Source organism: Oncorhynchus mykiss, chromosome 14 (genome assembly GCF_057628025.1).
Source record: "Oncorhynchus mykiss isolate SJ-2025 chromosome 14, ASM5762802v1, whole genome shotgun sequence".
Lineage (NCBI taxonomy): Eukaryota > Metazoa > Chordata > Actinopteri > Salmoniformes > Salmonidae > Oncorhynchus > Oncorhynchus mykiss.
Genome location: NC_143035.1, coordinates 39,725,001 through 39,738,404, shown reverse-complemented (window position 1 = coordinate 39,738,404; position 13,404 = coordinate 39,725,001). Strand labels below are relative to the sequence as shown.

General features: G+C 41.3%; 1 protein-coding gene across 2 annotated transcripts in view; it reads left to right on the top strand.

Annotated features, from left to right (window-relative positions):
• Window positions 1-4,102: 4,102 nt before the first annotated feature.
• The window catches only part of cdhr2 (cadherin related family member 2), a 47,696-nt gene continuing 38,394 nt past the window's right edge, over window positions 4,103-13,404 (top strand). Inside the window, exon 1 of one of the 2 annotated variants that reach the window (XM_090198911.1) lies at window positions 4,103-4,405. The gene's annotated coding sequence lies outside the window, so the exon portion shown is untranslated. The remainder of the gene's footprint in view (window positions 4,406-13,404) is intronic. The other variant, XM_090198912.1, reaches the window with a different exon arrangement.

The window sequence follows — 13,404 nt, the reverse complement described above, 5'->3', positions numbered from 1 at the left end:
CTGCTCTGAGGGAGGGAGGGAGGGAGGGAGGGAGGGAGGGAGGGAGGGAGGGAGGGAGCTCCTCGCTGGACAACAGAGGGTTTCAGTAGGTCCTGCTCTGAGGGAGGGAGGGAGGGAGCTCCTCGCTGGACAACAGAGGGTTTCAGTAGGTCCTGCTCTGAGGGAGGGAGGGAGGGAGGGGGCTCCTCGCTGGACAACAGAGGGTTTCAGTAGGTTCTGCTCTGAGGGAGGGAGGGAGGGAGGGGGCTCCTCGCTGGACAACAGAGGGTTTCAGTAGGTCCTGCTCTGAGGGAGGGAGGGAGGGAGGGAGGGAGGGAGGGAGGGAGGGAGGGAGGGAGGGAGGGAGGGAGGGAGCTCCTCGCTGGACAACAGAGGGGTTCAGTAGGTCCTGCTCTGAGGGAGGGAGGGAGGGAGGGAGGGAGGGAGGGAGGGAGGGAGGGAGGGAGGGAGGGAGGGAGGGAGGGAGCTCCTCGCTGGACAACAGAGGGTTTCAGTAGGTTCTGCTCTGAGGGAGGGAGGGAGGGAGGGAGGGAGGGAGGGAGGGAGGGAGGGAGGGAGGGAGGGAGGGAGGGAGGGAGGGAGGGAGCTCCTCGCTGGACAACAGAGGGGTTCAGTAGGTTCTGCTCTGAGGGAGGGAGGGAGGGAGGGAGCTCCTCGCTGGACAACAGAGGGTTTCAGTAGGTTCTGCTCTGAGGGAGGGAGGGAGGGAGGGAGGGAGGGGGCTCCTCGCTGGATAACAGAGGGGTTCAGTAGGTTCTGCTCTGAGGGAGGGAGGGAGGGAGGGAGGGGGCTCCTCGCTGGATAACAGAGGGGTTCAGTAGGTTCTGCTCTGAGGGAGGGAGGGAGGGAGGGAGCTCCTCGCTGGATAACAGAGGGGTTCAGTAGGTCCTGCTCGGAGGGAGGGAGGAAGGGGGCTCCTCGCTGGATAACAGAGGGGTTCAGTAGGTTCTGCTCTGAGGGAGGGAGGGAGGGAGGGAGGGAGGGAGGGAGCTCCTCACTGGATAACAGAGGGTTTCAGTAGGTTCTGCTCTGAGGGAGGGGGCTCCTTGCTGGATAACAGAGGGGTTTCAGTAGGTTCTGCTCTGAGGGAGGGAGGGAGGGAGGGAGGGAGGGAGGGAGGGAGGGAGGGAGGGAGGGAGGGAGGGAGGGAGGGAGGGAGGGAGGGAGCTCCTCACTGGATAACAGAGGGTTTCAGTAGGTTCTGCTCTGAGGGAGGGAGGGAGGGAGGGAGGGAGGGAGGGAGGGAGGGAGGGAGGGAGCTCCTCGCTGGACAACAGAGGGTTTCAGTAGGTTCTGCTCTGAGGGAGGGAGGGAGGGAGGGAGGGAGGGAGCTCCTCGCTGGACAACAGAGGGGTTCAGTAGGTCCTGCTCTGAGGGAGGGAGGGAGGGAGGGAGGGAGCTCCTCGCTGGACAACAGAGGGGTTCAGTAGGTCCTGCTCTGAGGGAGGGAGGGAGGGAGCTCCTCGCTGGATAACAGAGGGTTTCAGTAGGTCCTGCTCTGAGGGAGGGAGGGAGGGAGGGAGGGAGGGAGGGAGGGGAGGGAGGGAGGGAGCTCCTCGCTGGATAACAGAGGGTTTCAGTAGGTCCTGCTCTGAGGGAGGGAGGGAGGGAGGGAGGGAGGGAGCTCCTCGCTGGACAACAGAGGGTTTCAGTAGGTCCTGCTCTGAGGGAGGGAGGGAGGGAGGGAGGGAGGTAGGGAGGGAGGGAGCTCCTCGCTGGACAACAGAGGGTTTCAGTAGGTTCTGCTCTGAGGGAGGGAGGGAGGGAGGGAGGGAGGGAGGGAGGGAGGGAGGGAGCTCCTCGCTGGACAACAGAGGGTTTCAGTAGGTCCTGCTCTGAGGGAGGGAGGGAGGGAGCTCCTCGCTGGACAACAGAGGGTTTCAGTAGGTCCTGCTCTGAGGGAGGGAGGGAGGGAGGGAGGGAGCTCCTCGCTGGACAACAGAGGGTTTCAGTAGGTTCTGCTCTGAGGGAGGGGGCTCCTCGCTGGACAACAGAGAGGTTCAGTAGGTTCTGCTCTGAGGGAGGGAGGGAGGGAGGGGGCTCCTCGCTGGACAACAGAGGGTTTCAGTAGGTCCTGCTCTGAGGGAGGGAGGGAGGGAGGGAGGGAGGGGGCTCCTCGCTGGACAACAGAGGGTTTCAGTAGGTCCTGCTCTGAGGGAGGGAGGGAGGGAGGGAGCTCCTCGCTGGACAACAGAGGGGTTCAGTAGGTCCTGCTCTGAGGGAGGGAGGGAGGGAGGGAGCTCCTCGCTGGACAACAGAGGGTTTCAGTAGGTTCTGCTCTGAGGGAGGGAGGGAGGGAGGGAGGGAGGGAGGGAGGGAGGGAGCTCCTCGCTGGACAACAGAGGGGTTCAGTAGGTCCTGCTCTGAGGGAGGGAGGGAGGGAGGGAGGGAGGGAGGGAGGGAGGGAGGGAGGGAGGGAGGGAGGGAGGGAGGGAGGGAGGGAGGGAGGGAGGGAGGGAGCTCCTCGCTGGACAACAGAGGGTTTCAGTAGGTTCTGCTCTGAGGGAGGGAGGGAGGGAGGGAGGGAGGGAGGGAGGGAGCTCCTCGCTGGACAACAGAGGGGTTCAGTAGGTTCTGCTCTGAGGGAGGGAGGGAGGGAGGGAGCTCCTCGCTGGACAACAGAGGGTTTCAGTAGGTTCTGCTCTGAGGGAGGGAGGGAGGGAGGGAGGGAGGGAGCTCCTCGCTGGACAACAGAGGGTTTCAGTAGGTTCTGCTCTGAGGGAGGGAGGGAGGGAGGGAGGGAGGGAGGGAGGGAGGGAGCTCCTCGCTGGACAACAGAGGGTTTCAGTAGGTTCTGCTCTGAGGGAGGGAGGGAGGGAGGGAGCTCCTCGCTGGACAACAGAGGGTTTCAGTAGGTCCTGCTCTGAGGGAGGGAGGGAGGGAGGGAGGGAGGGAGGGAGGGAGGGAGCTCCTCGCTGGACAACAGAGGGTTTCAGTAGGTTCTGCTCTGAGGGAGGGAGGGAGGGAGGGAGGGAGGGAGCTCCTCGCTGGACAACAGAGGGTTTCAGTAGGTTCTGCTCAGAGGGAGGGAGGGAGGGAGGGAGGGAGGGAGGGAGGGAGGGAGGGAGGGAGGGAGGGAGGGAGGGAGGGAGGGAGGGAGGGAGGGAGGGAGGGAGGGAGCTCCTCGCTGGACAACAGAGGGTTTCAGTAGGTTCTGCTCTGAGGGAGGGAGGGAGGGAGGGAGGGAGCTCCTCGCTGGACAACAGAGGGGTTCAGTAGGTTCTGTTTGGAGGGAGGGAGGGAGGGAGGGAGGGAGGGAGGGAGGGAGGGAGGGAGGGAGGGAGGGAGGGAGGGAGGGAGGGAGGGAGGGAGGGAGGGAGGGAGCTCCTCGCTGGACAACAGAGAGTTTCAGTAGGTTCTGTTTGGAGGGAGGGAGCTCCTCGCTGGATAACAGAAGGTTCCAGTAGGTTCTGCTCTGAGGGAGGGGGCTCCTCGCTGGACAACAGAGAGTTTCAGTAGGTTCTGTTTGGAGGGAGGGAGCTCCTCGCTGGATAACAGAGAGTTTCAGGAGGTTCTGCTCTGAGGGAGGGGGCTCCTCGCTGGATAACAGAAGGTTCCAGTAGGTTCTGCTACGCTGGTATGCAATGTATCATCGCTCAGACACGGGTGAGTGACCCAACAACATGTCACACTATCGTCTAGTACATGTAGCGGGGATGTAGAGATCAAGGGAGGGAGGAGAGGGGATGGACGCTTTCACTGTTTAGAAAGAGAGATGGGGAGAAAGACTGTCATTCTTCTCTATGCCTGTAGTAGTGTCTGAACTTGTCCCTGTTGGGTTTTTTTCCACTAGGATAACATTTAAAGAGAGAAACAAGGTTTGTTTGTAGTTCCTCTGATGCTGAGACTATGGTATTCTGGTTACTGTAGCCTGGTTACTGTAGCCTGGTTACTGTAGCCTGGTTACTGTGTGTTATCAGCATTTTACTTTACTGCACGAGACTCCTCACCTATGCTCCTGGCTGTCCGTATGCTATAGGCTACACCTAGCTGTCTTTAGCATGGGTGCACACATACACACACACCACACACAAACACACACACACACACACACACACACACACACACACACACACACACACACACACACACACACACACACACACACACACACACACACACACACACACACACACACACACACTGTAAGGAGGCTGCTGCATCTGTCCATCCAGGCCATGTTGTTCACTGTGTTTCTCAATGTGTGCTAATCATTAACATTTACAGCCTAAAGGAGAGGAGATAATCACAAGAGAGAGGGAGAGAGAGAGCAGTAGTCACAGCAGCAGGCTAAGGTCTCACCTAGACTCCAGTTCAGTTCTCTCCACATCCCTCTAGAACAACCACCTGTTACCTGGCTATCTCTCTCTCTGTCTGTCTATACCCGACTAAGGAACGTGGGCCGGTAAGTCTGAGCTTTGAACACTTTGTTTGTGTTCATTAGAATAATTTTTGTTTTCTTTTTCACTTGGATGTATTGATGTGATTTGTGAGTAATGTGAATAAGGTCATTGGGGTTTTAGTGGGAGAGTAATGTTCAGGGTAATGTGAATAAGGTCATTGGGGTTTTAGTGGGAGAGTAATGTTCAGGGTAATGTGAATAAGGTCATTGTGGTTTTAGTGGGAGAGTAATATTCAGGGTAATGTGAATAAGGTCATTGGGGTTTTAGTGGGAGAGTAATATTCAGAGTAATGTGAATAAGGTCATTGTGGTTTTAGTGGGAGAGTAATATTCAGAGTAATGTGAATAAGGTCATTGTGGTTTTAGTGGGAGAGTAATATTCAGGGTAATATGAATAAGGTCATTGGGGTTTTAGTGGGAGAGTAATATTCAGGGTAATGTGAATAAGGTCATTGTGGTTTTAGTGTGAGAGTAATATTCAGGGTAATGTGAATAAGGTCATTGTGGTTTTAGTGTGAGAGTAATATTCAGGGTAATGTGAATAAGGTCATTGTGGTTTTAGTGGGAGAGTAATATTCAGAGTAATGTGAATAAGGTCATTGGGGTTTTAGTGGGAGAGTAATATTCAGGGTAATGTGAATAAGGTCATTGTGGTTTTAGTGTGAGAGTAATATTCAGGGTAATGTGAATAAGGTCATTGTGGTTTTAGTGTGAGAGTAATATTCAGGGTAATGTGAATAAGGTCATTGTGGTTTTAGTGGGAGAGTAATATTCAGAGTAATGTGAATAAGGTCATTGGGGTTTTAGTGGGAGAGTAATATTCAGAGTAATGTGAATAAGGTCATTGTGGTTTTAGTGGGAGAGTAATATTCAGGGTAATGTGAATAAGGTCATTGTGGTTTTAGTGGGAGAGTAATATTCAGGGTAATGTGAATAAGGTCATTGTGGTTTTAGTGGGAGAGTAATATTCAGGGTAATGTGAATAAGGTCATTGTGGTTTTAGTGGGAGAGTAATATTCAGGGTAATGTGAATAAGGTCATTGGGGTTTTAGTGGGAGAGTAATATTCAGAGTAATGTGGTTAAGGTCATTGGGGTTTTAGTGGGAGAGTAATATTCAGGGTAATGTGAATAAGGTCATTGGGGTTTTAGTGGGAGAGTAATATTCAGGGTAATGTGAATAAGGTCATTGTGGTTTTAGTGGGAGAGTAATATTCAGGGTAATGTGAATAAGGTCATTGGGGTTTTAGTGGGAGAGTAATATTCAGGGTAATGTGAATAAGGTCATTGTAGTTTTAGTGGGAGAGTAATATTCAGAGTAATGTGAATAAGGTCATTGGGGTTTTAGTGGGAGAGTAATATTCAGGGTAATGTGAATAAGGTCATTGTGGTTTTAGTGGGAGAGTAATATTCAGGGTAATGTGAATAAGGTCATTGGGGTTTTAGTGGGAGAGTAATATTCAGAGTAATGTGAATAAGGTCATTGTGGTTTCAGTGGGAGAGTAATATTCAGGGTAATGTGAATAAGGTCATTGTGGTTTTAGTGGGAGAGTAATATTCAGGGTAATGTGAATAAGGTCATTGTGGTTTTAGTGGGAGAGTAATATTCAGGGTAATGTGAATAAGGTCATTGTGGTTTTAGTGGGAGAGTAATATTCAGGGTAATGTGAATAAGGTCATTGGGGTTTTAGTGGGAGAGTACTATTCAGGGTAATGTGAATAAGGTCATTGTGGTTTTAGTGGGAGAGTAATATTCAGAGTAATGTGAATAAGGTCATTGGGGTTTTAGTGGGAGAGTAATATTCAGAGTAATGTGAATAAGGTCATTGTGGTTTTAGTGGGAGAGTACTATTCAGGGTAATGTGAATAAGGTCATTGGGGTTTTAGTGGGAGAGTAATATTCAGAGTAATGTGAATAAGGTCATTGTGGTTTTAGTGGGAGAGTAATATTCAGAGTAATGTGAATAAGGTCATTGTGGTTTTAGTGGGAGAGTAATATTCAGAGTAATGTGAATAAGGTCATTGTGGTTTTAGTGTGAGAGTAATATTCAGGGTAATGTGAATAAGGTCATTGGGGTTTTAGTGGGAGAGTAATATTCAGGGTAATGTGAATAAGGTCATTGTGGTTTTAGTGGGAGAGTAATATTCAGAGTAATGTGAATAAGGTCATTGGGGTTTTAGTGGGAGAGTAATATTCAGAGTAATGTGAATAAGGTCATTGTGGTTTTAGTGGGAGAGTAATATTCAGAGTAATGTGAATAAGGTCATTGTGGTTTTAGTGTGAGAGTAATATTCAGAGTAATGTGAATAAGGTCATTGGGGTTTTAGTGGGAGAGTAATATTCAGAGTAATGTGAATAAGGTCATTGTGGTTTTAGTGGGAGAGTAATATTCAGGGTAATGTGAATAAGGTCATTGGGGTTTTAGTGGGAGAGTAATATTCAGGGTAATGTGAATAAGGTCATTGTGGTTTTAGTGGGAGAGTAATATTCAGGGTAATGTGAATAAGGTCATTGTGGTTTTAGTGGGAGAGTAATATTCAGAGTAATGTGAATAAGGTCATTAGAGTTTTAGTGGGTGAGTAATACTCTGGCCATCGTCATGTGGTGGATTGTGGGATTGTTCTGTGATACAGTAGATAAACATAGTAGTTCTAATTGAGCGTCATCGTTGATACACTCCTCTTGGAGAATAACAAATTAATCAATTTAACTAGGCAAGTCAGTTCAGAACAAATTCTTATTTTACAATGGCGGCCTACCGTGGAACAGTGGGTTGGTTAACTGCCTTGTTCAGGGGCAGAACGACAGATTTATACCTTGTCAGCTCAAGGATCTGTTCTAGCAACCTTTCGGTTACCGGCCCAACTCTCTAACCTAGGCTACCTGCTGGTTACTGGACAGTTTGGACAGTTTTTAACATGTAAATTACACATTTTGTATTTATACTGTAAGCATGTACGTCATTAATTTAGAACGAGCAATGGCGCATGTACGCAAAGCGTTGCTTTCATAATCTGAATTTATGACAGGATACAGAACATGGGTATTACACATCTCTCTGGTTAAACATTGACTCCCGTTCGTTCCTGTAATGACAGCCTTATTTTAATGCCTGGCAATTCAGAGTCTCAGATATGATCTATTTCCAGTCTTATCTGTTTTCTCTCGGTTTTATATGTGTTGGAGGGAATAGCAGTCATATCGGACTACTTCCTTATAGTAAATAAGACAAACAAATTTGACCCGTTTTGTTATTTTGCCTTATTTCTCTTTTTTTTATGTTATTAAACTTGTTTCCTCCAAAAATAATTCAATACTGTCTTATCAATAGAATGTAACTTTAAAATAACTTTTAGTTTAGTGTTGAGTATAGGTCATTATCAATACAACTTTTAGTTTAGTGTTGAGTATAAGTCATTATCAATACATCTTCTAGTTTAATATTGAGTATAAGTCATTATCAATACATCTTTTAGTTTAATATTGAGTATAAGTCATTATCAATACATATTTTAGTTTAATATTGAGTATAAGTCATTATCAATACATATTTTAGTTTAATATTGAGTATAGGTCATTATCAATACATCTTTTAGTTTAATATTGAGTATAAGTCATTATCAATACATCTTTTAGTTTAATATTGAGTATAAGTCATTATCAATACATATTCTAGTTTAATATTGAGTATAAGTCATTATCAATACATCTTTTAGTTTAATATTGAGTATAAGTCATTATCAATACATCTTTTAGTTTAATATTGAGTATAGGTCATTATCAATACATATTTTAGTTAAATATTGAGTATAAGTCATTATCAATACATCTTTTAGTTTAATATTGAGTATAAGTCATTATCAATACATCTTTTAGTTTAATATTGAGTATAGGTCATTATCAATACATCTTTTAGTTTAATATTGAGTATAAGTCATTATCAATACATCTTTTAGTTTAATATTGAGTATAGGTCATTATCAATACATCTTCTAGTTTAATATTGAGTATAAGTCATTATCAATACACCTTTTAGTTTAATATTGAGTATAAGTCATTATCAATACATCTTTTAGTTTAATATTGAGTATAAGTCATTATCAATACATCTTTTAGTTTAATATTGAGTATAAGTCATTATCAATACATCTTTTAGTTTAATATTGAGTATAGGTCATTATCAATACATATTTTAGTTTAATATTGAGTATAAGTCATTATCAATACATATTTTAGTTTAATATTGAGTATAAGTCATTATCAATACATCTTCTAGTTTAATATTGAGTATAAGTCATTATCAATACATCTTTTAGTTTAATATTGAGTATAGGTCATTATCAATACATCTTTTAGTTTAATATTGAGTATAGGTCATTATCAATACATCTTTTAGTTTAATATTGAATATAAGTCATTATCAATACATCTTTTAGTTTAATATTGAGTATAGGTCATTATCAATACATCTTCTAGTTTAATATTGAGTATAAGTCATTATCAATACATCTTTTAGTTGAATATTGAGTATAAGTCATTATCAATACATCTTTTAGTTTAATATTGAGTATAAGTCATTATCAATACATCTTTTAGTTTAATATTGAGTATAGGTCATTATCAATACATATTTTAGTTTAATATTGAGTATAAGTCATTATCAATACATCTTTTAGTTTAATATTGAGTATAAGTCATTATCAATACATCTTTTAGTTTAATATTGAGTATAAGTCATTATCAATACACCTTTTAGTTTAATATTGAGTATAAGTCATTATCAATACATATTTTAGTTTAATATTGAGTATAGGTCATTATCAATACATCTTCTAGTTTAATATTGAGTATAGGTCATTATCAATACATCTTTTAGTTTAATATTGAGTATAGGTCATTATCAATACATCTTTTAGTTTAATATTGAGTATAGGTCATTATAAATACATATTTTAGTTTAATATTGCGTATAGGTCATTATCAATACAACCTTTAGTTTAATATTGAGTATAGGTCATTATCAATACATCTTTTAGTTTAATATTGAGTATAAGTCATTATCAATACATATTCTAGTTTAATATTGAGTATAAGTCATTATCAATACATCTTTTAGTTTAATATTGAGTATAAGTCATTATCAATACATCTTTTAGTTTAATATTGAGTATAGGTCATTATCAATACATCTTCTAGTTTAATATTGAGTATAAGTCATTATCAATACACCTTTTAGTTTAATATTGAGTATAAGTCATTATCAATACATATTTTAGTTTAATATTGAGTATAAGTCATTATCAATACATCTTTTAGTTTAATATTGAGTATAAGTCATTATCAATACATCTTTTAGTTTAATATTGAGTATAGGTCATTATCAATACATATTTTAGTTTAATATTGAGTATAAGTCATTATCAATACATATTTTAGTTTAATATTGAGTATAAGTCATTATCAATACATCTTCTAGTTTAATATTGAGTATAAGTCATTATCAATACATCTTTTAGTTTAATATTGAGTATAGGTCATTATCAATACATCTTTTAGTTTAATATTGAGTATAGGTCATTATCAATACATCTTTTAGTTTAATATTGAATATAAGTCATTATCAATACATCTTTTAGTTTAATATTGAGTATAGGTCATTATCAATACATCTTCTAGTTTAATATTGAGTATAAGTCATTATCAATACATCTTTTAGTTTAATATTGAGTATAAGTCATTATCAATACATCTTTTAGTTTAATATTGAGTATAAGTCATTATCAATACATCTTTTAGTTTAATATTGAGTATAGGTCATTATCAATACATATTTTAGTTTAATATTGAGTATAAGTCATTATCAATACATCTTTTAGTTTAATATTGAGTATAAGTCATTATCAATACGTCTTTTAGTTTAATATTGAGTATAAGTCATTATCAATACACCTTTTAGTTTAATATTGAGTATAAGTCATTATCAATACATCTTTTAGTTTAATATTGAGTATAGGTCATTATCAATACATCTTTTAGTTTAATATTGAGTATAGGTCATTATCAATACATCTTTTAGTTTAATATTGAGTATAGGTCATTATCAATACATCTTTTAGTTTAATATTGCGTATAGGTCATTATCAATACATCTTTTAGTTTAATATTGAGTATAAGTCATTATCAATACATCTTTTAGTTTAATATTGAGTATAAGTCATTATCAATACATATTTTAGTTTAATATTGAGTATAGGTCATTGTCAATACATCTTTTAGTTTAATATTGAGTATAAGTCATTATCAATACATCTTTTAGTTTAATATTGAGTATAGGTCATTATCAATACATCTTTTAGTTTAATATTGAGTATAGGTCATTATCAATACATCTTTTAGTTTAATATTGAATATAAGTCATTATCAATACATCTTTTAGTTTAATATTGAGTATAGGTCATTATCAATACAACTTTTTGTTTAATATTGAGTGTAGTTCGTTATCAATAAAACGTCACAATAAGGTGCAGAGCGTTCGATTTGCCCGTTGGGGGCAAGAAGACCCCCAGCTCAGCTAAAACCATTGACAACTGTGCATCGTTTTCAAGGGATTGTGTAATACATGTTATCTATTCGGTTGTAATATCACCCACTCTTGAAGAGCACAGTCACAACTACACATTTCACATTACAGTTGGCTGAACATAGTGGTATGTTTATCACCAACCAACGTATAGTGGCCTTCAGAAAGTATTCCTTCCCCTGGACTTATTCCACATTGTGTTGTGTTACAGCCCGAATTCCTCACACAATACCTCATATTGACAAAGTGAAAACCTGTATTTAGATTTGTATTTATTTTTTTATTTATAGAAAATTAAATTAAGCTAATTTAAATAAGTATTCATACCCTTGAGTCAATACTTTGTAAAATCACTTTGGCTGAGATTAAAGCTTTGAGTCAAACAAAATTCAGTTTTGACATTATGGGGTATTGTGTGTAGATCAGTGACACCAAATATAAATTATAATCCATTTTAAATTCAGACTGTAACACAACAAAATGTGGAAAATGTAAAAGGGTGCCAATAGGGCTGTTATGGTAACTGTATTACCGCTACACCGGCGGTCACGAGTCCAGACCGTTTGGTCGCGGTAACCATGCTTCTCTAAGCTCTAATGCTGCTGATGGTCATTAGTAGCCTACCAAATTTGCTAACTGCCTGGTACTCGGCACTCTATTGTCCCTCTAATCACTCTGATATCAATGCAAATGTAATCGAAACTCTAATCAAAACGCTTTATGAGAGCCCATGAGCTAATGTTGCGCAACATTTCTAACGGCTATGAGGTTGCGGTAGAAAACAGAGTTTCGATGGCCTCTATTAAAAAGAGGAGGATCCCATCAGCTTTCTATAGGCTAGGCCTACTATGTTTATTTCTCAACTTTCCTAGTATTAAGCACATTGCTTTACAACAGGAGTATAGCCTACCTGGCATAAAAAATGAACCACGGAAAAAAACGTGTTCCCTTCGCTATTTAAATGCATAGATTACTTATTTCTTTCCTCTTCACCTGACCCCGTTTCAAGACGGGTGGATGATAAATGATCCATTCAAAATCAAAACAAATGTCACACATGTATCATTTAGTATATGGAAAAGACAAGATTAAATCAAGAACAGTCCGATGGGTGACAATATTAGCCTATCACTTGTGAATTATGGCCAGCTTGTGTGAAGTAAGGCAAGAAACAGGGCGTGCCTTTTTTTGGTGACTTAAAAAAATAATAGTCGCACACCTCATGTAGACTAGTCCATAGGCCTATATGTATTTGATAAGGTTAGTATCACACCTCATGTAGACTAGTCCATAGGCCTATATGTATTTGATAAGGTTAGTATCACACCTCATGTAGACTAGTCCATAGGCCTATATGTATTTGATAAGGTTAGTATCACACCTCATGTAGACTAGTCCATAGGCCTATATGTATTTGATAAGGTTAGTATCACACCTCATGTAGACTAGTCCATAGGCCTATATGTATTTGATAAGGTTAGTATCACACCTCATGTAGACTAGTCCATAGGCCTATATGTATTTGATAAGGTTAGTATCACACCTCATGTAGACTAGTCCATAGGCCTATATGTATTTGATAAGGTTAGTATCACACCTCAGGTAGACTAGTCCATAGGCCTATATGTATTTGATAAGGTTAGTATCACACCTCATGTAGACTAGTCCATAGGCCTATATGTATTTGATAAGGTTAGTATCACACCTCATGTAGACTAGTCCATAGGCCTATATGTTTTTGATAAGGTCAGTATCACACCTCATGTAGACTAGTCCATAGGCCTATATGTTTTTGATAAGGTTAGTATCACACCTCATGTAGACTAGTCCATAGGCCTATATGTTTTTGATAAGGTTTGTATCACAGCTAAAGTAGCCAAATAACTTGTTAAAATGAAGCACATGAATCCGCTTTACGAGGGGTGCAGAGCCTAACTGGTATACATAAACAGCATGTGAGTTTCCAGTTTGGGGGAAGATCCTTTTCACCATTAAAAATGCGCCTTCATAATAAAAGCATTACATGCGTAATTGCATTTGCGGGGACTTTTGAGAATGGTGTTTTTTGTCCAAATAATGTTTTTGATTTGCTTGTCATCTATAGTGGTGATGACAGTAGTCCGACGAACATGATCTTTCCATAAAACCTTCATCTCTGATGAAGCAAGCTAAATGACACATGTTGTTTGCTTAGCTGGCTAGCTAGCTAGCTACGTGCCAAATGGATAGGCTACTGGCACACATCTGAAAAATACATGATCAATTGATGTTCACTGATCATGAAAAGCATTCAGCGAGGCCTACTTGTTGTATAACTCTGATAATAGAGGTAAATGTAGAATAATGGGAAATGTGTAGTTCTGGTCTCTCTGCCCTCCCCCCCAGCAGGCAAATCGAACGCTCTGCATTAAAACCAACTATGT